At 38.1% G+C, this 24,570-nt stretch overlaps 1 long non-coding RNA gene across 1 annotated transcript; it reads left to right on the plus strand.

Annotated features, from left to right (window-relative positions):
* The first annotated feature begins 1,703 nt into the window (after positions 1–1,703).
* Positions 1,704–5,761, plus strand: LOC110906059. Its single transcript, XR_002573622.2, has 3 exons — positions 1,704–2,023; positions 2,535–2,601; positions 5,534–5,761. It is a non-coding gene; the product is annotated as an uncharacterized LOC110906059 (long non-coding RNA).
* The last annotated feature ends 18,809 nt before the right edge of the window (positions 5,762–24,570 follow it).

The raw sequence follows: 24,570 nt of genomic DNA on the forward strand, positions 1-24,570 counted from the left end.
CTTGGGTTTCTTAATTAGGGTTTCCTATTGGTCAATTTATTTAAATAAATATAACTTTTGAAGAGAGTTGTTATAGCCATGATGGGTCAAAAGAATTAAGAAATGAAGTTATAAGTAAGGTGACCGTATGGTGTAAACCGAAACGGGTTATATAGATGAGATGACGAATAATACCATCTCACAAGGATAAAAGGGTCATTTAGACCAAACGGGTCAAAAGGTGAAGATGTCACCATTTGATGATAACGACTAATCATTGTTTGCCAAGTATAATTATTACAGGAATAAATAGTGTGTGGAATATGCGTTGCTATTAACTAGCAACTTAATTGAGGAAATACTAAACGGGTCGATATGTTGATCCGAGCCAGGTATGTATATTAGGTCAACTTTTCATTTATAACTTGAGGTTCTATGAGAGTTAGACAAAGTCAAAAATGGACATTTGGTTACCTTAATAGGTAAAACGAATGATTTAAATTATATTCATTGTGTCTTAAAAACATAATGATTTTTAAACAAGATCATAGTATAAAAGTGGGATTTTGGTCAAACATGGCTTTAAAACTCTTTCGTCGTAAATGAAAGGTTAAAGTTGACCAAAACGCCATTTGTTGATAAACTGAGCAAACGACCCTTACGGGTTGTTTAGAAATAAGCATTTGGATAAATTAATCCTTAGGATATGTATAAAAGTCCAGATATGAAACCTTTGGGTCAAATGACTCTAAATGAGTTTTTGCCGTAAAATGATAATATGAGGGACAAAACTCGAAATAAATAGTTACCACATTAAAATCCACCGCAATTATAGTTGTGGTGGAATACCATTTGATAAGTAATGTGGAAATATGATGCCAGCAATGAACGAGCGTGATTTATGCTTAAAAGTGCTTAAATACCCTTAGCGGGTCAAAATAAGCATATAAGAAAAAAAACGGGTTAAGAATGCATAAAAACCCGTGGTTTGAACCTTGTATAATAGGAAATAATTATAACATGATGTTCATTAGAATTTGAATGCTACAAACAAGTTTGTTTGATAAAATCATGAACGGGTCAAAAACTTTGTAGAAATATATAAAGTCGAAGGCTTAAAAACTTAGAAAATTGTTAATCCGGATGTTGGATTTTAACTCCATATGGTGGAGAATCAATTTATGATCACGTAGGAAGAAGCGTGACGCAAAACGGATTAAAAACGAGTGAGTTATGTCCGTTTTGGTGAAATTATGGTTGGCTGGAAAAATGCAGGTTTGAAAAACAAACCTTCTATCGAAATGCCACTCTCGCGTCACGCGACCAAGATAGAAGTTGGTGGTCGCGGCCCGCGACGGGGCTCGCGCCACGCGACACAAATCTTCACACCCGTCGCAGCACGCGACGGGTTACAATGTCTGCATATAGTTGCTGTTTGTTCGTTTAAATCGTATGAAACCATATAAACATGTCTTAAACCTTCATAACTAACAGTTTTGAATGTTTTGACAATAGGTAACTTACATGACAAGGCGGATGACTAGGGCTGTAAATGAACCGAACGAACACGAACAAGGCCTTGTTCGTGTTCGTGTTCGTTCGTTAAGGAAATAAATGTGTTCACGAACGGTTCATGAACACTTACCGAACGGGATTTTGTGTTTGTAACACCCCAAAAATATAGATTATATATATATACATTAAAACTCGGTAAAAGCCAAGATAAAATAACTAGGATAAATAACCTAGTTAGTCATGAGTTCTTGGATTTAATAAGAAATCTAGTTAAGAAAGGTCCTTTATAAAACTTGAACAAGTAAAGGGGCTAAAGTTGACAAAAGTTAAAATGGATTTTTATTTATCAAAGATTTAACACCAAAACACACACAAAGTGTGTGTTCTGGTCGCGTACAACACAGGAGCCAGGAAAGCTCCCTAAAACCCAAACCCTAATCTACAAATTTCTTCAAATTGAGAAGCCAAATCAAGTTCAAATCAAAAACCAAGCTCAAACTAGTGATCACTCAAGTGAGGGGATCACAAGGTATGTCGAATTTAGTCTTTTGGTTTCGATTCGATTACTTGATGAACACATGAAGTAGAAATCTGAACTTGCATGTTTGATTTTTGAATGAAGTTATGATAAATTCATGATTTAGAACAAACCCTAGTTAATAGTTTGATGCATTAGTGTCAATAAACATGAGATTCATAATCATCCATTTATGAGTTAAATGGGTTTTGTACAAAGATTTGAACACTAGAATTATGATTATTAATCTAGTGTTATTCGAACTCAATGAAATAAGTCTAAGTGTTGATGTGTAAACTAGATATTGAAATTGTGAAAAATGCTCAAAATTGGCTAAATAACTAGTCAAGGAACTTGATTATTGATTTTAGTAAAATCATGCCCTCTAGGTGTTTGTTGAAATGTCTAAAAGAAAACTAGATGTTGAAATTTTGAGTAAAAACGCATATTTGAATGTTATGGTGAATTATGCGTTATACGAAATAATAAGAGTTCTAAACAAATTGATGATTGAACTCTATAGGCAAAAGAATTGAATCTTTAAGCGGACGAGCCAGAGTTGATACGCGCTTGAAGGAAAAGCATTAAAGGTACGCGACTTGTCGTCTCGTTACATTTATGTAGACAAGCCTAGTTGTAGATATGTTTAATGTTGTTATAAAGAAATAGCTGGAATATGTATGATGTCGAAATAGTGAAATTGAAATTGTTTGGTAAGTCTAAGAAGTGATGGAATTCACTCGACATTCAAACGGGTCAAAATATTGGTTAGAAATAGTTTGGCTTGACATTAAAGTGAGGATTTTCACTCGTCAACCAAACGGGTTGACGTGTGCGTATATATACATAATTTTGCAATGAAATTACACACGATTTGGTTTTAAATTTATAAAAGTGATTATTACTTTTACATCAAAACACACACGAAAGAGGCAAGTGTACCCCGTCATATATGTAGTAAAGTATCGGTAAGAACCAAGTATCGATCCACGGAAATGGGTGGAGAAATAATACTAGACCTTTGTCACTAAATTACCGGTAAAAACATAAGTTGTTTTTGGTTTTAATTAAACTAAAGTAAGCATAAATAAATATTTATAAAACATAGTAGATTATATATAAATAGCTTTGCTTAATACACAACCAAAGCATGTCAACTAAGTCAGTTTTGGCACTAGAAGTATTCGGTCAATTTTCCATTTTAAGACAATTAGTATCCCTTTCGGGAATCCTAACATGACAATCATTCGGAAAGTTAAAACGATAAACACACTTTAACCACCTAAAATTGTTCTTTAACGTGCAATTGATAAATGTCTACAAAAATCTCCTAAAAATAAGTTAGTCATCCGTTAGGAGTTTTCTAACCTCACTTAATCAAGGAAAGCAACACCGATAAACACAATGCAACCACCGAGACAAGCATAAACTAGATTAAATCACAACCGAGTTCATTTTACAAATCTTGCGCATAAATTCACCAAGATAGCAATTTTGGCCGAAACTACTAACTAAGCTAACAAATCATGGCAAGAATTTATAACAACACCATCTAACCCGTTAGAGTCCTTCCGTGAGGTCAAGCTTTCTTGATTAACAATAATTACATTTTATTAAACCACTAACCATTTCTAGTATCATGGTGCCCACATTTTAACCAAGTTAAACTAGTTAACCAAATTAAAAGTTTACTAATACATGATTAATTAAGCTTCATTTTTCAACTATCTTAACTAACCAAGCACCAATCATCCAACACAATTACTTATAATCAAGAAATCAATATCAATAACAAGGTTGCAAACTAATCATCAAAGATAATCATAGAAAATACTTCAAAATGTCATTACAAACAAAGATTAACATACTAATGGCTATAATCAAGCAAGGGATTGTTGTGTTTTTGCCCTAAGGCTACAATAATACATAAATATTAATCTAAATGCTTGAAACATTAACAAAATTCTGGAAAGATTAGAAATCCAAACCATAAACAAGCACAAGATTAAGAATCTGGAAGATAACGAAGCTTATCGGCAAAATGTGGCTTGAATCCGGGTGAAAGCAGAAGCATCCGGAGCCTGAAAATCGCCAGAATCGTTCCCAAAATGTCCAGAGTTACCAACAGAATGTTTCTGTTCTGTTTTTATATTTTTTCGATGTCGCACGGTCGTGCACCGATCGCACGACCGTGCACTTTAAGCAATTATTGGTGGTGGTCCACCATACTGCATGACGTCATCAGATCGTTGACCAGATTCGATATCGCACGACCGTTCTTCATATGGCACGGTCGTTCATTACCGGGTTCTTGTTGCACGCCTGGTCGCACTGGTCGTTCAGTTCCGAGGTTGGCTGGATCATCGGATCTGCACGGGGTGCAAGATCTGGAACGACCGTGCATTCCCGGGTTGGCCTTCAATGCCCTGCACGCGGAGTTGCACCCTCGTTCACTGCCGGGCCTTTCATGAGTTATCGGAGAGGCACGGTCGTGCATCAGGTCGCACGACCGTTCCACACGCCCAGGTCAGTTTTCTAACAGAAGGTTCGCAGCTTCGTCGTTTTGTCTGGAAAGTCCTCGTTTTCGCTATCATCTTGTCTGGTATGCTGTTTTAGGCCTGTAAACAAAAGTGTAGATAATTAAGTATCCGAATGACGGTTTTACGGCCGAAAATGCATAAAATAGGGGTAAAACGGGGGACTAAAATATGTGTAAATTAGCGAATATCACAGGTCAAAACTATGTCCTTATATCGATTCTTGCGCATAAAGATTTGAAAATCTCATATTGCGCTGGTGCTAGATAGCAATTTTAGCAAAGAATGGTTATACTAAGTTAAGGTTATGAATCCGTGTCATCGGGTCGAATGGTAGAAACTAGTTGCAAGAATTGCATAAAGTGGCAATGCTTGAATTTATAGAAAACAAGCATGAAATTCGAATACGAGCGTAAAGCCATGTAATGGTATGGATTCGCCAAAAACAATTTCAAGCCCGAGGAATGGGTAAATAAGATTAGAATGCCAAAGAATAAATTGGCGAACAATTTGCACACATAGTTAATGGGTCGAATAATCGAAACAAGGATTTTGTGGGCCATTCGTTCATAATCCGGGTTTCGTTAAGTGAAATTTATATGGTTAGATCCGTAATTTTAATACGGACATATAGGAAAAAGAATCGGCTAAAACGGATATGTAAATAAAAAGTTATTGGGAATTAAGCAAAAAAAAATTAATATAAGAAGGCTGAGCTGGGCGAACCGTGGGCCACAGTCCTGAACCGTGGCTCACAGTATGGCAATTCTGGTTTGAGCTGGGCGAACCGTGGGCCACAGTCCTGAACCGTGGCTCACAGTCTGGCAATTCTGTTTTGAGCTGGGCGAACCGTGGACCACAGTCCTGAACCGTGGCTCACAGTTTGGCAGTTAATTTGTTTGTTTTTCATAATTTAAGCAATAGAACCCGTTTTTACTTAATATTAACACGTCAAAACTAACGATTATTGTGGTTTTGACCATAGGTGATGCTCGTTTGTTGTGGACGTTGATCAAGCAAGGGAATCAAGAACCGAACACAAGTTTTGAATGCTTCCGCGCTAATCTAATCTAGTTTTAAAACATGTTGTTTTGTAAACTCTTTTGAATGTTGAACATTTTAATCTAGTTAGTCGACTATGTTTAAATACTATAATGACGTACATCTTAGTTATTAACTAAACTTTTGTTGGTCATGTATTTCGAATTTAAAAAGTCCGTATTTTATGGTTATAAAATGAAATTATAAGACGAGTGTTACAGTGTTCGTGTTCGTTCATTAAGGAAATGAGCGTGTTCATGAACGGTTCACGAACACAAATAAATTTGGCGAACGCGACGAATGATAAAGGTAGATGGCTCAGAGAGTAGCACTAGAACTTGAATCCCTTATTGTGGAACGGAGGTCGACCGTGTTCGCCGATATAAATAATGAGAAATGAAAGGGAAATGGTGCATAAACAAGGTGAAAGAGGGTTTTCTAGTTTAATTGTTAGGGTAACAAAATAAATAAAAGTTTAATAATATAAAAAATAATATAAAAATATAAATAAATATGAAAGTACAAAAGTATTCAATTCAAACACAAACACAAACATACGAACATAAACAAACGCAAATGAACGAATGTTCACGAACACCTTACCGAACGTTCACGAACACAATCGAACGAACGAGACCTCTGTTCATGTTCGTTCATTTAACTAATCGAACGAAATTTCTTGTTCATGTTCATTCGTTTATTAAACGAACAGACATAAACGAACTTTCCGCCGAACGGTTCACGAACTGTTCGCTGAACGTTCGGTTCATTTACAGCCCCACGGATGACGATCAAGCTCGATGAGGAACCGAACACGGCCAAGAATTTAAGCTTCCGCGTAATGTTTCGTCGTCACGGTTTAAACGACGAAGTTATATACAAGATGTTAAAATGTTTTATTTCTTAAAATGTTTTAACAAACTCGTATTTTCAAGTTTATGTGTAATCGTAAATACACTATTATAGTCGAAAACTATATGAAAATCGTACAAATCAAGTAAGGGTCTTACAATCACCACCATAATTCTTCCAAAGAGCCTCGTACAAACACCACTTGCCATGTTCGTTAACACCTAAAGCAACTCCGACCAAGAAAGAGAGGAGAAAGAGTAGAAAGAGATAATGTCGACCATCATCACCACCTGTGCAATTCGCCGAACCTGCAGAAACTCCAGCAAGCCCTTATCTTGCACGTCCTTTACAATCTGTAAGTCAATCATGTGCCTTTTGTTCAATTTTATGCCATGAACGAAGCCTTAACTTGATTTCTATATCATAGTCTGATTCAAACTCAATTTGGGGACAAGGAAATTAGGGCTCATATGGAATCTAATTTGGCTGAGATGTCGAGGGGAGAGGTTGAGGTTTTATAAAAAAATGTTTTTCTTTCTAATCAGAACTAAAAAATATAAAAATCTTTGTACTCATCATCATGCCACGTAATATGTCCAACTCATCAGCTATGTGCCACGTAGGATAAGAAACAAACTCAGTTAGTAAAGATTTAACTGAGTGGTGCCAGCACAAACTAAAAGTCAAGTTGGGGGTGCCGGGTGTCAAAGTGTTAGTTAGGAGTGGCAACGGCCAGATGCCGATAGTTGGGATGATAAAATCCAATAATCCTAAAAAATGAATACACAGTAATGAGTTAAATACATGGTTAGTCCTTGTGGTTTACACAAAGTCACAAATCAAGGTACTAATAGTTTAAAATCACATTTCAGGGTATTAACTTTTTATTTTTTAACAAACATGGGTATTAACGTTAATTGTTTGTTAAACTATTAGTACCTAAGTATGTTATTTTGTGCAAACCACAGGGACTAACTATGTTAATACTCTAGAAGTTAATACCTCCAAACGTTATAAAATGAAGGGGCAATTACATATATCCCCCTGTAAACTTCATAAATTACATATTTACCCAACCCAAAATTTTATTTACATATATCCCCTTTCTAAAAACTAAAAATATCAAATATGCCCCTGTACTAAAATAAGATTAAAGAATGACCAATATGCCCTTTTTTTACAAGACCATAAATATATCATATTCATCCAACTGTTTACAAAAGCATAATCGTAATTGCCCTCAATTAATAATCAACTTCTTTGATCCTTGCCAAATCAACTTCAGAAGCCTCAGTTAATTCAACGTTCCCCCATTGATAGCCTGTAAAAAAAACCCTCTGAAATCAAAGCCAAAAAAGCAAATCCTTCATTCCTTCATCAATTTCAATCAAATTCATGACAGAACCAAAACCTCTAAATACAATCCTTCTCATTCCGACTCAAAATCCAAATAATTTTACCATCAAAATCACAGAACCAAAACGTTTTAATATAGTAAATATGTGAAACAAATTCTCTTAGTTGTTGTATATAGTGAGTGAGTAATACCAATCTAATTTGATAATTAATCAAATTATTATCCCTGTTCTTGAAAACCATACTTATCTCAAATTGCATTCCTAATCATACTCGGATCTCATCCTTTCAACGCCCAACCAATTCCTTCTGGTATAGGAAACGTTGTGATTCTCGCAATTTGTCTCGCGAGAAACTCGTGTGACGGAATCCGGTTGTCAGAATCGTCGTCGACTAGTTTCGCCTTCATGTTGACAATAATCTTCTTTCAGTATCATAGACCAGTCCGTAACATCGACCGGCTACAACGTCTCCGATCTGCGATTGTCGCTAAGGAAAGAGAGAAATCAAACAGTTGCAACGATTAATTAGAAAGCCATGGGTTTTTTTATGTTTCAAAGGGTACTTTTGTCAATTTGTCTTTGGTGGGGATATATGTAATTAAAATTTTAGATTGGGTATATATGTAATTAAGATTGTAAATAGGGGGATATATGTAATTTTCCCTAAAATGAAAAGTTAATACACTTGAAGGTGATTTTAAACTATTAGTACCTAAGTATGTTATTTTGTGCAAACCACAAGGACTAACTATGTTATGTATGATTTTTTTTATCTTGACATTTCAAAATAGATTTTGTTTAAAACGGCGATGTGTTTGTAATAGAGTATTTTTTGGTATCATGACGAACGGAACCAATACCAATTAAACGACATCAGTATTATCAAAATCAGTATTTGTATCCGTTTTTATGGTGGTTATTGATCGATATGAAAGATGACTTTATTGTTTGGGTTACATCATACAATTTTTGTGTAATGACACCATTATAAATAATTTTTTTTTGTATCATGAACTATTCCGAGTTACCGTACCGTACATAGTTATATACTTTTTTGTGTCGTAATCTATACCATATTGGTTGTTGGCAACATACCAATAACAAAACAAACTAACTAGTACCGATGAAGGGGTATGGACCCAAAAAGCTGCGCAAATCTCCCTTCGGGTTGCGCGCAGGGCCATACTCCTTAATCAATTACTTCTTCAATCTCAACCTCGCGCGGCAAGGCGACACTTAACAACCCCGCGCGAGATCCATGCAAGGGAAAGAAACCGACTTCAACACTTAGCATCTTGAAGTCGAGCCTACAATCACCTATACCTCGCGAAGGTTAACCCCATGTGCAACAAGGGTCGCGCAGAGATGCGGCGCAAAGACATCTTAGAGTACAAAGGGTACAAGTGCCAGATGAAAAGAGCCAATCCACATCCTCTGGGCTCTGCTCAATCGTGCTCCACGATCACCTGACATGCAGGAGACACAAAGTACTCAAGGACTAGGGCTGTTTAAAAAGCTCGCGGCTTGGAGCTCGCTCGAAACTCGCTCGGATTTAGCTCGGAAAAAGCTCGCTCGATTTGGCTCGGTTTAAAAGTGAGCTGAGCTGGCTCGGCTCGGTTAGAAAGTGAGCCTAGCTCGGCTCGGCTCGTAACGAGCCGAGCTGGCTCAGTTCGGCTCACTTTGTAGCTCGGCTCGGTTTAGCTCGAATTATTTTACTTATAATAAGTTTTAATTTTATATACATTATAATATATTACAAAAAAACTGATTATTATTTACATGTATATAGGTTTGTAATTTGATATTTATGGCATATTTGAAGATTGATTACCATACTAATGAACTAATATTGTATTTTATTGAAATTAAAACTTATTTTGCATTGTTAAACTTGATTTTGGTTTGAATTGTATTAGGTTGAACTTATTTTGAATATATTCTTTTAAATTATTGAATAATATTTTAGGCTATTAAATTTTAAGAGGTATATATTAGTTTTTTTTATAAGATCGAGCCAAACCAAGCCGAGCCGAGCTAGCTCGGTTTAAAACCAAGCCGAGCCCGAGCTTAGATTTTCAGCTCGATTTCAAATCCGAGCCGAGCCGAGCCAGCTCGGTTTATAATTGAGCCGAGCCCGAGCTTGACCTGGCTCGGCTCGGCTCGGCTCATGAACAGCCCTATCAAGGACGCCTACGTGGCATCAATCATGGGGCAGAGACACCTGCCCCACGATCTCCACTAACTGGCTGATGACAGAGACCGACAACAGCGACACGTGGCTCCACTCATGGTGCGCCAGCACCGAGAAACGTCTAGAAGACACCAACGGTTGACACCAGTGAGACAAAAGGCATATCCACCCTGTTGTCGTCTTACGGCCCAAGGCCCATCAGCCCACATCCTCTACACCACCCCGGCTATAAATAGAGCACTTCCTTCACAAGTTAAAGGATTCCATTCCCTCGACTCTCACTCTTAATACTTAATTATCTCCCCAAAGCAATCGCTTATTCTCGCGCCGGAGCCCGGTTAAGAGGGAAACCCCCATATTCCACTCTTAACGAGTAATAGTGTTCTGTTTTGCAGGATTAGACGATCAGGACGAAGCTCAGAAAGTCATTAGAAGATTAACCTCTATGGCAGAAACATAAACCAAACTAATTAATCCTATAATTAGTTCTGTGTTTTTTCAACCGACCAAATAATGTCAATACCAGTATCGATATTATTCGAATAACAAGAACGCGCTGGTATAACCTAACTTGTTTTTATTATAACACAACTGCACCAATAATAATTTTAATTATAAATATACTAGGTTATAACCCCGTGTATCACACGGGGTGAATAGATGATACATTGTAAAATAAAAAAATAAATAAAAAAGATGATTCTAATATCATATAACAATAAAAGATTATTCTGTGTGTCAGAAAATCTAAAAATTTCCCACTACAAATCTTCTTTAGGTTCATCCTTTTTTTTAATTATTTTTGAGCTTTTATGGTTGTCATCTCTAACTTATAACATCAGACAACATAACCAATGATGCCTAGAACGAATAGAAAACCAAACTGAACCGAAACGAAAAAACATATATTTTTATGTTTAAGTTTAAGTGTGTTTAACCCATGCTATTAGATATTATTAATTTTATTCTTGAATATTAAGTACTTATAATAAAAACATTAAGATGTTTATTTATAACTGAGATGATTTATTTATTGTCTATACAAATAACAAAATTTAATATAAAAATTAAACAATCTTCAAAGTATTATAAAAGAAAAAGTCCTAATAAAAAAACTTTGAAGAAACATAAAAATAGATTAGAAGGTTAGGTTTATGTAAATATTTTTAGTTATAACCCCGTGTATTACACGGGTTGAATAAATAAATTTTATATACAAAATAATAAAATAATAGAATGATTTTTGGTTTTTCAAAACCGTTCGGTTTCAGTTTTTTTCGGTTTTGATATTTTCGGTTTTTACACCGGTTCGGTTCAGTTTTTCGGTTATTACGGTTTTTGAAACAAAAGTAAGTAAAATTCAAAAATAAAAAATTATAATTCAAATTTAAGAATATTTCTTATATGGTTACATTTAAGTTATTATACTTAATCTTTTTAACTAAAAATATTTACATAAACCTAATCTTCTAATCTATTTTTATGTTTCTTCAAAGTTTTTTATTAGGACTTTTTCTTTTATAATACTTTGAATTTAATTTTTATATTAAATTTTGTTATAGACAATAAATAAATCATCTCAATTATAAATAAACATCTTAATGTTTTTATTATAAGTACTTAATATTCAAGAATAAAATTAATAATATCTAATAGCATGGGTTAAACACACTTGAACTTAAACATAAAAATATATGTTTTTTCGTTTCGGTTCAGTTTGGTTTTCTATTCGTTTTAGGCATCATTGGTTATGTTGTTTGATGTTATAAGTTAGAGATGACAACCATGAAAGCTCAAAAATAATTAAAAAAAAGGATGAACCTAAAGAAGATTTGTAGTGGGAAATTTTTAGATTTTCTGACACACATAATAATCTTTTATTGTTATACTAGGTTAGAATCCCGTGTATTACACGGGTTGAATAAATGTAATTTTATATACTAAATTAAAACAATTATTCTTTAAAAATCTCGTTTATTACACGGGTTGAACAAATGTAATTTTATATATTAAATAATAAAAAAGTTATATCTCTAAGAACCCCATGTATTGTACTTGTGACACTCGAGGTTTTTCCGAACGATCACCTTGTAATATTTTGTGTGTATATAAATATTATTAAATGGAAACGTGATTTTGTGCATGATATGTGATGTATGTATGTAGTATAGATATATTTATGAGAGCCGAAACCACGACCCGAGACCATGACTCGCAACCGGGCGGTTGCGAGTGGGCCGCTTGGTCTCGAGTGGGCCTTGGGCCGTAACCGGTTTGGGCCGAAACCCTTGGCTTATGTTGGACCCCCTAGTATATATATCCCACCTTTCCCCCACTTCTTTCATTTTACACACCAACACTCCTTCTAATCTCTCTCACTAGAAAACCCTCTACAAACACCACTTTCCTTCTCCTTGATCTCGGTTCAAGCTTGGAACAAATCGGACAAGACACTCGGTCAAGACCATCACTCGGACACTTCATCTTCTCTCATTTTCTTCTTTTCTTTCGGCTCATCCTCCTTCTTCACAACCGGTTAGTGTTGTTACTATGTGTATAAGATTTATGTATATTGTATGAACTAGAAGATGGTTAGTTAAAAATTGTTGCACATGATTTTTGGATAACTTGTGAAGTTGGATTATGTGTGTTAAACCTTGTGTATGAAAAATTGCTAAACATGTTTAAAATAACTAGAAATGCTAGTTTACTAGTGTTCATAGCCAAACATATGATGCTTTAAAGTTTCTTGCAAAAATGATGAGTGTTAAACATAAGTTTCGGATATATAACGTATGATTTCTTATTTTGCATCATGATCTTGTTGTAAATATGAGATTTTTGGTTCATAAATATATGACTTTGTTAAGGAGAAAACCCTAGAAACTATGAACATTTGATGAACTAGTTGAAGATGGTTTGAAGATTTAAAATGGCAATGTTTGATCCACATTTTAGTAATGGTCAATTTAGGAAAAGTGTTTGTAGAAATCTTATTGGTAGTTTCCGGATTTGGGTCTGAATTCTCGGTACAACTTGGACTGTCTTTTCTGCATCATCACGTGTACATGAAAATGACAGTTTCCGACTCGCAACAACGGCATTACGACTCACAACCACAGTATTCCGACTCGAAACCACGCAGTTGCGACTCGCAACCAAAGCATGACAAGTCGAAACCACGTGATTACGACTCGAAACTACGACGGTTGCGACTCGCAACCAACACGTGACAACTCGAGACCACGGTTGCGACTCGCAACCATAACGTGACAAGCCGCAACCACCTGGTTGCGACTCGAGACCAGCTAGTTGCGAGTGGGCTGTCCATTTTGGTTATTGGGCCATTTTGTGTTAACTTGGGCTATCTGTTATATGGACTATGTGTTGCTGAGTTCTGCTTAACTGTGTTAATTGTTTAGGCCGGCCCAATAACCCCATGACTGTTTACCTGTATGAATGTTACGTGCCCGTATGTGTTTTTACGTGAATGCTTGTATACCGAACCTGATCTATACCGGTAACCATGTTAGGACGTGGTGACCAACGTGATTGACAAGTAACCTAAACCTACCGAGCAACCCAAGGTGAGTTCACAACTTAAAAGCATGCGTCCCGGTGGTTTGGGACACGAGACTGACAACCCTATCCCCTGGTAAAAGGGGATACCACTTACATACCTTCCCTAGTTTTTGGGAACAAAACTTACTCTTCCTTCCCGGGTATTGGGAAACCTTTTGGTTAATTACTGTTTATACGGATTGCAACTAACGGCACTAAACGAAACTCTATCACTCAAGTCCCTACTACAAATACCGATTAGTCGCCGGGTTAGGCGAGCGGGTTATTAGTTGATAGCGCTATTTAGGTGTTTACCAGCCTCACACCGTGCCCTGGTTTGGGACGGTCGTGAACTAATGTACTCAGAAATCCGTCAATGATGATAGAAAATTGACATCGGGGCATCCTGCGGATACGCAACGGTTACCTAGTGTTCGGTATTGGAAAAACAGTTTAGTCGCTAACATTTGGGGTAGCTCCCCTGGGCATGTATAAACGGATAAATTAACCGGTGAAACAAAGTTTTTGGTAATTAAAACTGGACAACTAGTGAACTCACTCAGCATCATTGTTGACCCCTTACTGCATGCTTTGCAGGTAACCAGTGACGAAGGAGCTTGCAGCTTGGGAACGTGTAGTGTCTGTTCACCCTTGTGTTGGGTGTTACCATATTTTGAATCTTGAACTTTGTTTTAAACTACCTTACTTATGCTTCCGCTACTTATTACTGTTTTGAACTTAAAACTTTAAACCCTGAACTTAATATTTGCTAAGCTTATGAATAGTAAGTATTACTTTTGTTATCAACTTAATTTATTCAGTATGATTGGTGGCTGGATCCTGGTCAGTCACGCCCCCGAAGCGGGTGTTATCCGCAGGTGGATTTTGGGGGTGTGACAGATTGGTATCAGAGCCATTGGTTATAGTGAACTTGGTTTTAAAAAGGGGAAAATCTTTTTGGAGAAAACCAGACTATAACCCGTGACTCGTAACGACACTACACTCCAAGTGCAAGGCTCAACACTTTTGACCTCATAGCTCGGACCAGTGTTTACTTGTTTGCTTACTTTGTGTTCCTGTTATGCTATACGTACTAGTGTGCCTAAACTAGATAGATACACCTCTCTTTTCTATCCCATTCTCGCTACATTACGACATCACACTCATACTGTGTTTTCTGGTTATGAAGACAATGAGTGGACGCGGAAGAGGAAACATTAACATGACGCAGGCTCAGTTCACTAACCTGCTCAACACAGTGGCTGCGGCTTTTGCAGCCCACCCTTTAGGTAAGCTCGTTGTTTTAGGATGTTTAGATCCTACCGCCACATCGACTCTTCGCCTCTAAACCTATACGCTTCGCTTCTCACGAACAGGTCAGCATGCACCTGCGCAACCACCAGTGTGTACTTTCAAAACTTTCATGGATTGCAAGCCTCTCCCTTTCAACGGCACTGAGGGTGCCATAGGTCTTCTGCATTGGATTGAGAAAATGGAAGCTGTCTTTGCTGTTTGCGAGTGTCCCCCTGCAAATTGGGTGAAATTTGCTACTGCTACGCTTGAAGGAAGCGCGCTCTCTTGGTGGAAGGCGCAGATTCAGATGTTTGGATTGGAAACTGCAAATGCTACGGCATGGGAGGATTTCAAGGACATGATTAAGGATGAATACTGTCACCGGGATGACATCCACAAGCTTGAGAATGAGTACTATGAGCTCAAGATGGTTGGGTCGGAAATTGAAACTTACACCAAGCTGTCTAATGACTATGCTGCTCTCTGCCCGAACATGTCTCGACCAATGTACCGAAGGATAGAACTGTACATCAAGGGTTTGGCTCCAGAAATTCGAAGCCATGTAACTTCAGCCAACCACACTACCATTCAGCCGATCGTTCGACTTGCTCACAAACTCACTGATCAGGCTGTAGAGGAGGGCAGGTTGCCCAAAAGGATCAGTGCTATGGTCGGAACTTCTAGTGACAGCAAGCGTAAGTGGGAAGGAAGTCAAAGCAAGGATGCTAACTCCACTCAGGCCCCGGCACAGCAAAGGAAAACCGAAAACAACAAGGGCGCTCAACAACAGGGTGGCTATCGTGGAAACCACCCCAAGTGCAACAAGTGCAATCGACATCACAGCGGGCAGTGTGTGAAGGGCCAGTGTCAGCGATGTAACAAAATGGGGCATGAGGCCAAGGATTGTAGAAGTCAGTTCCCAACAAGACAGAATCAGCAACAACCTCAACAGCAACAGCAGCAAGGAAACGACCGAGCATGTTTTAAATGTGGGGCAACCGGGCACTTTAAGAAGGATTGCCCTGAACTGAATCAGAACCGCAACAATAATCAGGGAGCTGGGAACAACAATCAGAACAACAATGCTGGGAATGGTGCTAGGGGAAGAGCTTTCGTGATTGGAGCTGGTGAAGCAAGGAATGACCCCAATGTCGTGGCGGGTAAGTTCCTACTCGATGATCGTTATGTTTCTGTGTTATTTGATTCCGGTGCCGATGCTAGTTATGTATCCCTACGTATTAGTAAGAAGCTTAAGCGTCCGCTTTCGTTATTAAGTTCTCCTCACCTCGTCGAGTTAGCTAATGGTAGAAACATCGAGGCCTCACATGTTGTCAAGGGCTGCAAACTAGAGTTGTCTGGTCAGACATTTAGTATCGACCTTTTCCCTGTTACTCTCGGAAGCTTCGACGTCGTTATTGGTATGGATTGGTTATCCAAGCAACGCGCTGAGATCCTCTGTCAAGAGAAAGCAGTTCGTATTCCTCGCCGTTCTGACAAACCCCTCATTGTACAAGGTGGCAAAAGTGGAGAAATCTCCGGCGTTATCTCGTTCTTGAAAGCCCAGAAGTGTCTACGAAAAGGGCACACCGCTATCTTAGCACTTGTTACCGACACGCAGGAAAAGGAAAAGAGGATTGAAGATTTTCCAGTAGTGCGTGACTACCCCGAGGTATTTCCTGAGGAACTACCTGGACTCCCTCCCCATCGTCAGGTCGAATTCCAAATCGAGCTAGCTCCCGGAGCAGTGCCTATAGCTCGTGCACCTTATCGTTTAGCCCCTGCAGAATTGAAGGAACTCTCGACACAACTACAGGAACTATTGGATAAAGGGTTTATCCGTCCTAGTTCATCACCCTGGGGAGCACCGGTACTCTTTGTTAAGAAGAAGGATGGCACGTTCCGAATGTGTATTGATTATCGTGAGTTGAACAAGGTCACCATCAAGAATCGTTACCCTCTCCCTCGAATCGACGACCTATTCGATCAATTGCAAGGATCGAGCTACTACTCTAAGATTGACCTGCGATCAGGCTACCATCAGTTAAGGGTCCGTAGTGTAGACATTCCCAAAACTGCATTCAGAACTCGTTATGGTCATTATGAATTCCTCGTTATGCCCTTTGGAATGACCAATGCCCCTGCAGTGTTCATGGACCTCATGAACCGGGTATGCAAACCCTACCTCGACAAGTTCGTGATTGTGTTTATAGACGACATCTTGATCTACTCGAAAAGTCAGGAAGAGCATGAGCAACACCTACGCCTTATCCTCGAACTCCTTCGCAACGAGCAACTGTATGCCAAGTTCTCGAAATGCGACTTCTGGCTTCGAGAAGTCCATTTCCTTGGGCACGTGGTTAACAAGGATGGAATCCACGTCGACCCAGCTAAGATCGACTCTATAAAGAATTGGCCTACCCCTAAGACTCCGACTGAAGTTCGCCAATTCTTGGGATTGGCAGGTTACTACCGCAGATTCATTCAAGGATTCTCAAAGATTGCACAACCCCTCACTACACTCACTCAGAAAGGCGTCACCTACAAGTGGAATGAAGCACAGGAATCTGCTTTTCAGAGGCTTAAGGATAACCTCTGCAGTGCTCCTATTCTCTCGTTACCTGAAGGAACGGACGACTTTGTGGTTTACTGCGATGCGTCTATTCATGGACTCGGTTGCGTGTTGATGCAACGCGAGAAAGTTATTGCTTACGCCTCTCGACAACTCAAGACACACGAAAGGAACTACACAACACATGACTTGGAACTAGGAGCGGTGATATTTGCGCTTAAGATATGGAGACATTACCTGTACGGTACCAAGTGCACCATTTACACCGATCACAGGAGTCTCGAGCATATCTTTAAGCAGAAGGAATTAAACATGCGACAACGTCGATGGGTTGAACTTCTGAATGATTACGAATGCGCCATCAAGTACCATCCGGGCAAGGCCAATGTCGTGGCAGACGCCCTCAGCCGGAAAGACACTGTACCAAAGCGCGTGCGAGCATTGCAACTTACCATCCAGTCTAGTCTTCCTACCCAGATTCGAAAAGCTCAGGTTGAAGCTCTGAAACCGGAAAACATCAGGGCTGAGTCCCTGCGAGGATCAAGACAACAGTTAGAGCAAAAAGAGGACGGCGCCTACTATGTGGCAGGGCGCATTTGGGTCCCCCTTTACGGAGATCTACGAGGGCTTGTGATGGACGAAGCCCATAAGTCCCGTTACTCAGTACATCCTGGTGCAGATAAGATGTACCACGACTTAAGGACCACTTACTGGTGGCCTGGCATGAAAGCCCACATAGCAGCCTATGTTGGCAAATGTTTGACCTGCGCAAGAGTCAAAATCGAGTATCAGAAACCAGCAGGCCTACTACAACAACCGGAAATCCCGAAATGGAAATGGGAGCAAATTTCCATGGATTTTGTTACAGGGCTACCTAGATCTCAACGCGGGAATGATACTATCTGGGTGATAGTAGACCGTTTGACTAAGTCTGCACACTTTTTGGCCATTAAGGAAACGGACAAGTTTTCTACCTTGGCAGAAATCTATTTGAAGGAAGTAGTCTCCAGGCACGGGGTGCCAACTTCTATTATTTCCGACCGAGACGCTCGTTTTACTTCCGAGTTGTGGCAAGCTATGCACAAATCATTTGGCTCACGTTTGGACATGAGCACCGCTTATCACCCGCAAACGGATGGGCAGTCTGAACGCACCATCCAAACCCTGGAAGACATGCTTAGAGCATGTGTGATCGATTTTGGCAAGAACTGGGAGAAGCATCTACCGTTGGTGGAATTCTCCTACAACAACAGCTATCACACTAGCATTCAGGCGGCACCTTTTGAGGCATTGTACGGTCGTAAATGCCGATCACCTCTTTGCTGGGCGGAAATAGGTGACAGTCAACTCACAGGTCCAGAACTAGTGGTAGACACAACGGAAAAGATTTCCCAGATCAGGCAACGCATGGCGGCAGCTCGTGACCGTCAGAAAAGCTACGCCGACAAGCGTAAGAGACCGTTAGAATTCCAAGTCGGGGACCGGGTTCTACTTAAAATCTCACCCTGGAAGGGTGTGGTTCGTTTCGGTAAACGAGGCAAGCTGAATCCACGGTATGTTGGACCATTCGAAATTACTGAGAAAATCGGTAAGGTGGCTTATAGATTGAACCTGCCTGCAGAGCTGAGTGCAGTGCACAACGTTTTTCACGTGTCTAACCTAAAGAAGTGTTTGTCGGATGAAACACTTGTGATTCCTTTTAAGGAACTGACGATTGATGAACAGCTACACTTTACTGAGGAACCGATTGAGATCACGGATCGAGAAATCAAAACCCTCAAACGTAGCCAGATACCCCTTGTACGAGTTCGTTGGAACTCACGGCGCGGCCCAGAGTTTACCTGGGAGCGGGAGGACCAGATGAAGTCCAAGTATCCCCAGTTATTCCCAAACGAAAACCCCAGCACTGAAGCTACAACCGAATTTCGGGACGAAATTCCAAACTAACGGGGGGATGATGTGACACCCCGTTGAAACACGCTAGCTTGGCAGTGGCTGCTTCAACTTTCGGGACGAAAGTTCTTAAAACTTGGGGATAATGTGACACTCGAGGTTTTTCCGAACGATCACCTTGTAATATTTTGTGTGTATATAAATATTATTAAATGGAAACGTGATTTTGTGCATGATATGTGATGTATGTATGTAGTATAGATATATTTATGAGAGCCGAAACCACGACCCGAGACCATGACTCGCAACCGGGCGGTTGCGAGTGGGCCGCTTGGTCTCGAGTGGGCCTTGGGCCGTAACCGGTTTGGGCCGAAACCCTTGGCTTATGTTGGACCCCCTAGTATATATATCCCACCTTTCCCCCACTTCTTTCATTTTACACACCAACACTCCTTCTAATCTCTCTCACTAGAAAACCCTCTACAAACACCACTTTCCTTCTCCTTGATCTCGGTTCAAGCTTGGAACAAATCGGACAAGACACTCGGTCAAGACCATCACTCGGACACTTCATCTTCTCTCATTTTCTTCTTTTCTTTCGGCTCATCCTCCTTCTTCACAACCGGTTAGTGTTGTTACTATGTGTATAAGATTTATGTATATTGTATGAACTAGAAGATGGTTAGTTAAAAATTGTTGCACATGATTTTTGGATAACTTGTGAAGTTGGATTATGTGTGTTAAACCTTGTGTATGAAAAATTGCTAAACATGTTTAAAATAACTAGAAATGCTAGTTTACTAGTGTTCATAGCCAAACATATGATGCTTTAAAGTTTCTTGCAAAAATGATGAGTGTTAAACATAAGTTTCGGATATATAACGTATGATTTCTTATTTTGCATCATGATCTTGTTGTAAATATGAGATTTTTGGTTCATAAATATATGACTTTGTTAAGGAGAAAACCCTAGAAACTATGAACATTTGATGAACTAGTTGAAGATGGTTTGAAGATTTAAAATGGCAATGTTTGATCCACATTTTAGTAATGGTCAATTTAGGAAAAGTGTTTGTAGAAATCTTATTGGTAGTTTCCGGATTTGGGTCTGAATTCTCGGTACAACTTGGACTGTCTTTTCTGCATCATCACGTGTACATGAAAATGACAGTTTCCGACTCGCAACAACGGCATTACGACTCACAACCACAGTATTCCGACTCGAAACCACGCAGTTGCGACTCGCAACCAAAGCATGACAAGTCGAAACCACGTGATTACGACTCGAAACTACGACGGTTGCGACTCGCAACCAACACGTGACAACTCGAGACCACGGTTGCGACTCGCAACCATAACGTGACAAGCCGCAACCACCTGGTTGCGACTCGAGACCAGCTAGTTGCGAGTGGGCTGTCCATTTTGGTTATTGGGCCATTTTGTGTTAACTTGGGCGATCTGTTATATGGACTATGTGTTGCTGAGTTCTGCTTAACTGTGTTAATTGTTTAGGCCGGCCCAATAACCCCATGACTGTTTACCTGTATGAATGTTACGTGCCCGTATGTGTTTTTACGTGAATGCTTGTATACCGAACCTGATCTATACCGGTAACCATGTTAGGACGTGGTGACCAACGTGATTGACAAGTAACCTAAACCTACCGAGCAACCCAAGGTGAGTTCACAACTTAAAAGCATGCGTCCCGGTGGTTTGGGACACGAGACTGACAACCCTATCCCCTGGTAAAAGGGGATACCACTTACATACCTTCCCTAGTTTTTGGGAACAAAACTTACTCTTCCTTCCCGGGTATTGGGAAACCTTTTGGTTAATTACTGTTTATACGGATTGCAACTAACGGCACTAAACGAAACTCTATCACTCAAGTCCCTACTACAAATACCGATTAGTCGCCGGGTTAGGCGAGCGGGTTATTAGTTGATAGCGCTATTTAGGTGTTTACCAGCCTCACACCGTGCCCTGGTTTGGGACGGTCGTGAACTAATGTACTCAGAAATCCGTCAATGATGATAGAAAATTGACATCGGGGCATCCTGCGGATACGCAACGGTTACCTAGTGTTCGGTATTGGAAAAACAGTTTAGTCGCTAACATTTGGGGTAGCTCCCCTGGGCATGTATAAACGGATAAATTAACCGGTGAAACAAAGTTTTTGGTAATTAAAACTGGACAACTAGTGAACTCACTCAGCATCATTGTTGACCCCTTACTGCATGCTTTGCAGGTAACCAGTGACGAAGGAGCTTGCAGCTTGGGAACGTGTAGTGTCTGTTCACCCTTGTGTTGGGTGTTACCATATTTTGAATCTTGAACTTTGTTTTAAACTACCTTACTTATGCTTCCGCTACTTATTACTGTTTTGAACTTAAAACTTTAAACCCTGAACTTAATATTTGCTAAGCTTATGAATAGTAAGTATTACTTTTGTTATCAACTTAATTTATTCAGTATGATTGGTGGCTGGATCCTGGTCAGTCACGCCCCCGAAGCGGGTGTTATCCGCAGGTGGATTTTGGGGGTGTGACAGTACTGAATAAATGTAATTTTATATACCAAATAATAAAAACCCATGTATTGTACGGGTTGAATAAATCTAATTATATATACTACATAATAAAAAAAGTTATATTTTTTAAAAACACTGTGTATTACACGTGTTAAATAAATATAATTTTGTAACCTTGTATAGTACACGAGTTGGATAAATGTAATTTTATAAACTAAATAATAAAAAAGTTATAACTTTATAAACCCCGTGTATTATACAGGTTCAAGAAATCCAATTATATATACTAAATCATTATCATCATCATCATCATACTTAGTAAATCCCATCAATAGCAAAACTAAGGTAGGGTCTCAGGAGAGTAAGATGTAGACAGCCTTATCTCTACCCCGTAGAAATAGAGAGGCTGCTTTCAGTGAGAGCCCCGGCTCGATAGTAGTTTTGCATCAAGCCTTGGATATAAGGCACACAACACTCAACAATCGGGATAAAGACCGATTAGTGCATGTTCCCTTTTGTCTTTCTGCTATCAACGCCACCACATGATGATGATGCATGATTAACGGTTCTCCGCTTTTAACGTTATTTTCACGAACTTAGTAAAATAATGTTAAAATTATTGCAATTTCACTTTTACCCTCCGAACGTCCACACATATACATTATATGCGCATACCGCAAGCGGGGCGAATATATACTAAATAATAAAAAAAACTTATATCTTTAAAAACACCATGTATTACACGGGTTAAATAAAAGTAATTTTGTATAGTAAATAATATGTTGGATTCGTTTAAAAAAGCATAAATTTGGTTCGGTTTAATTCGAATCAAGTCATAAACTTGGTTAAGCTTAATTCGAATTGATTAGAACCATAATTTGAAAAATAAAAAACAGAATTATATTATAAGCTTCTCTTCCTAATTAGTGTTTTTTAAAGTTTGATCTAATGTCTAATAAGTTATTTTGTATATTTTGTTTGTACTTTAAATTTTTTGTATGAGCGTATTATTGTTTTTTTAAGTTTAAGATTATTGTTTTGTGCTATTATTTAAAAAATCTTTAATTTATAATTTAAATTTGAAGATAATATATTATTAGATTAAATAGAATGATTCTATCCAACATTCAAAGTAAGATAAGATTTAATATTGATTGATTATTTATTATTTAATTAATTGATATAAGATAAGTATGAAAATGCAGAAAATTAAAATGTAGACGCCTTCAATAAGTGACATGTGTCCCAAAGTTGGTTTCTTTTATTATATAGTATAGATGATATTAGAATCATCTTTTTTATTTTTTAAAATTTTAAAGATAGGTTAAATTAGGTCGTAACTTACAACTTTAAACGACTTTAATAATTTATAAATATTATAAACAATCTTTAATTATGGTAGTTCCTAAAAAATTGGAAACTATTCGTAAGTTATTTCGAAAACAATTAATCAAGTTAATTTTTTTTTAAGATTAAAAAAAAAACTTGATTTTAGATGCTGTCCTTGATTGACATGTGTCACAAATCTAGTTTCTTTTATTATATAGTATAGATAGATATAGATTATAAAAGTAAAATCCATGTGGTGATGACCATTGTAATTTCTTTTATTATTTTTGTGTAATTTTAATCTTGATGAGTAAAATTTACATTCACAAAAGCTAAAAGATAAAAGAGAAAATATGACCGTTGAGACTTGAGATGGACCTTATCCACTCCTTAACCACCACCCTTGCTTCGCTTGGAAGACGAAGTATATGCCTGTACAGATAAGAGTACACCTTTAATAAAGCAATGTACAACTATTTACAGCAAACTATTGCCTTTTTCTCGAATTCATTTATCAAAGTGTAGTGCCCTTTTATTCCCCCACTTACAGGGATACTATCGTCATTTCACTTACCCTTTTCCACACCCACGTTCTTTCCCCAAAGGCGGCCTGCTAATAAAATACCAAAAAAGAGCTTGCTTTAACGGAACATCATTCCATTACATAAAACATAATCACCATTTTCAAGAATCATATTATATATTTATATTGATTTTCTATTGCTATTGAAAAATAATTCAACAGTTGAGACTTTATTTTACTGATCTATGTATTTAGACTACGATTATATACTACTAAAACGCATGGGTTAATGAAAAGTAATTAGGTGATCTTTTAATGTTTTCTTTAAATTTTAAATCACTTTTCACATAACTTAGATATTTCAATAACGCAAGTCCGTTAACTAAAAAACCTAAATACAAAACTACATTTCGATATAAATTTTATTGAAAACAAGTTGTATTCAAATTTGACATCGTAAAGACGTAAACTATACCGGATACCAATAGCGTACTTGTGACGTAGTAAACTAAACCGAATTGATATTGACCGAAACCGAAGTTCCGGCCACATTGTGTGGAATACACCCACTAATATAAGTAGGGGCATTTCAAAAAGAAAATCTAATATAATATAAGTTTCAGTATATATTTTGTTAAAAATGAAGTATTATTCCAGGTATTTTTTTTTTTCACAGGTGTATAGTAATATGCAAATCATCCAAATCAACCTTACAAAATTTTAACACTCTTATTGCAACGCAAGTTTCTTCCACTAGTTTTTATCAAAAAAAGTAATAAATAAAACTGGTTACAAATTACAAAATTTAATTAGCTAAAGAACAAAGGGCAATATCGTAATTTCACCAGTCGCCGCAGGCTGTATTACCAAATAAAAATTTGG

The sequence above is a fragment of the Helianthus annuus genome, chromosome 14, assembly GCF_002127325.2.
Source record: "Helianthus annuus cultivar XRQ/B chromosome 14, HanXRQr2.0-SUNRISE, whole genome shotgun sequence".
In the NCBI taxonomy this organism is placed as follows: domain Eukaryota; kingdom Viridiplantae; phylum Streptophyta; class Magnoliopsida; order Asterales; family Asteraceae; genus Helianthus; species Helianthus annuus.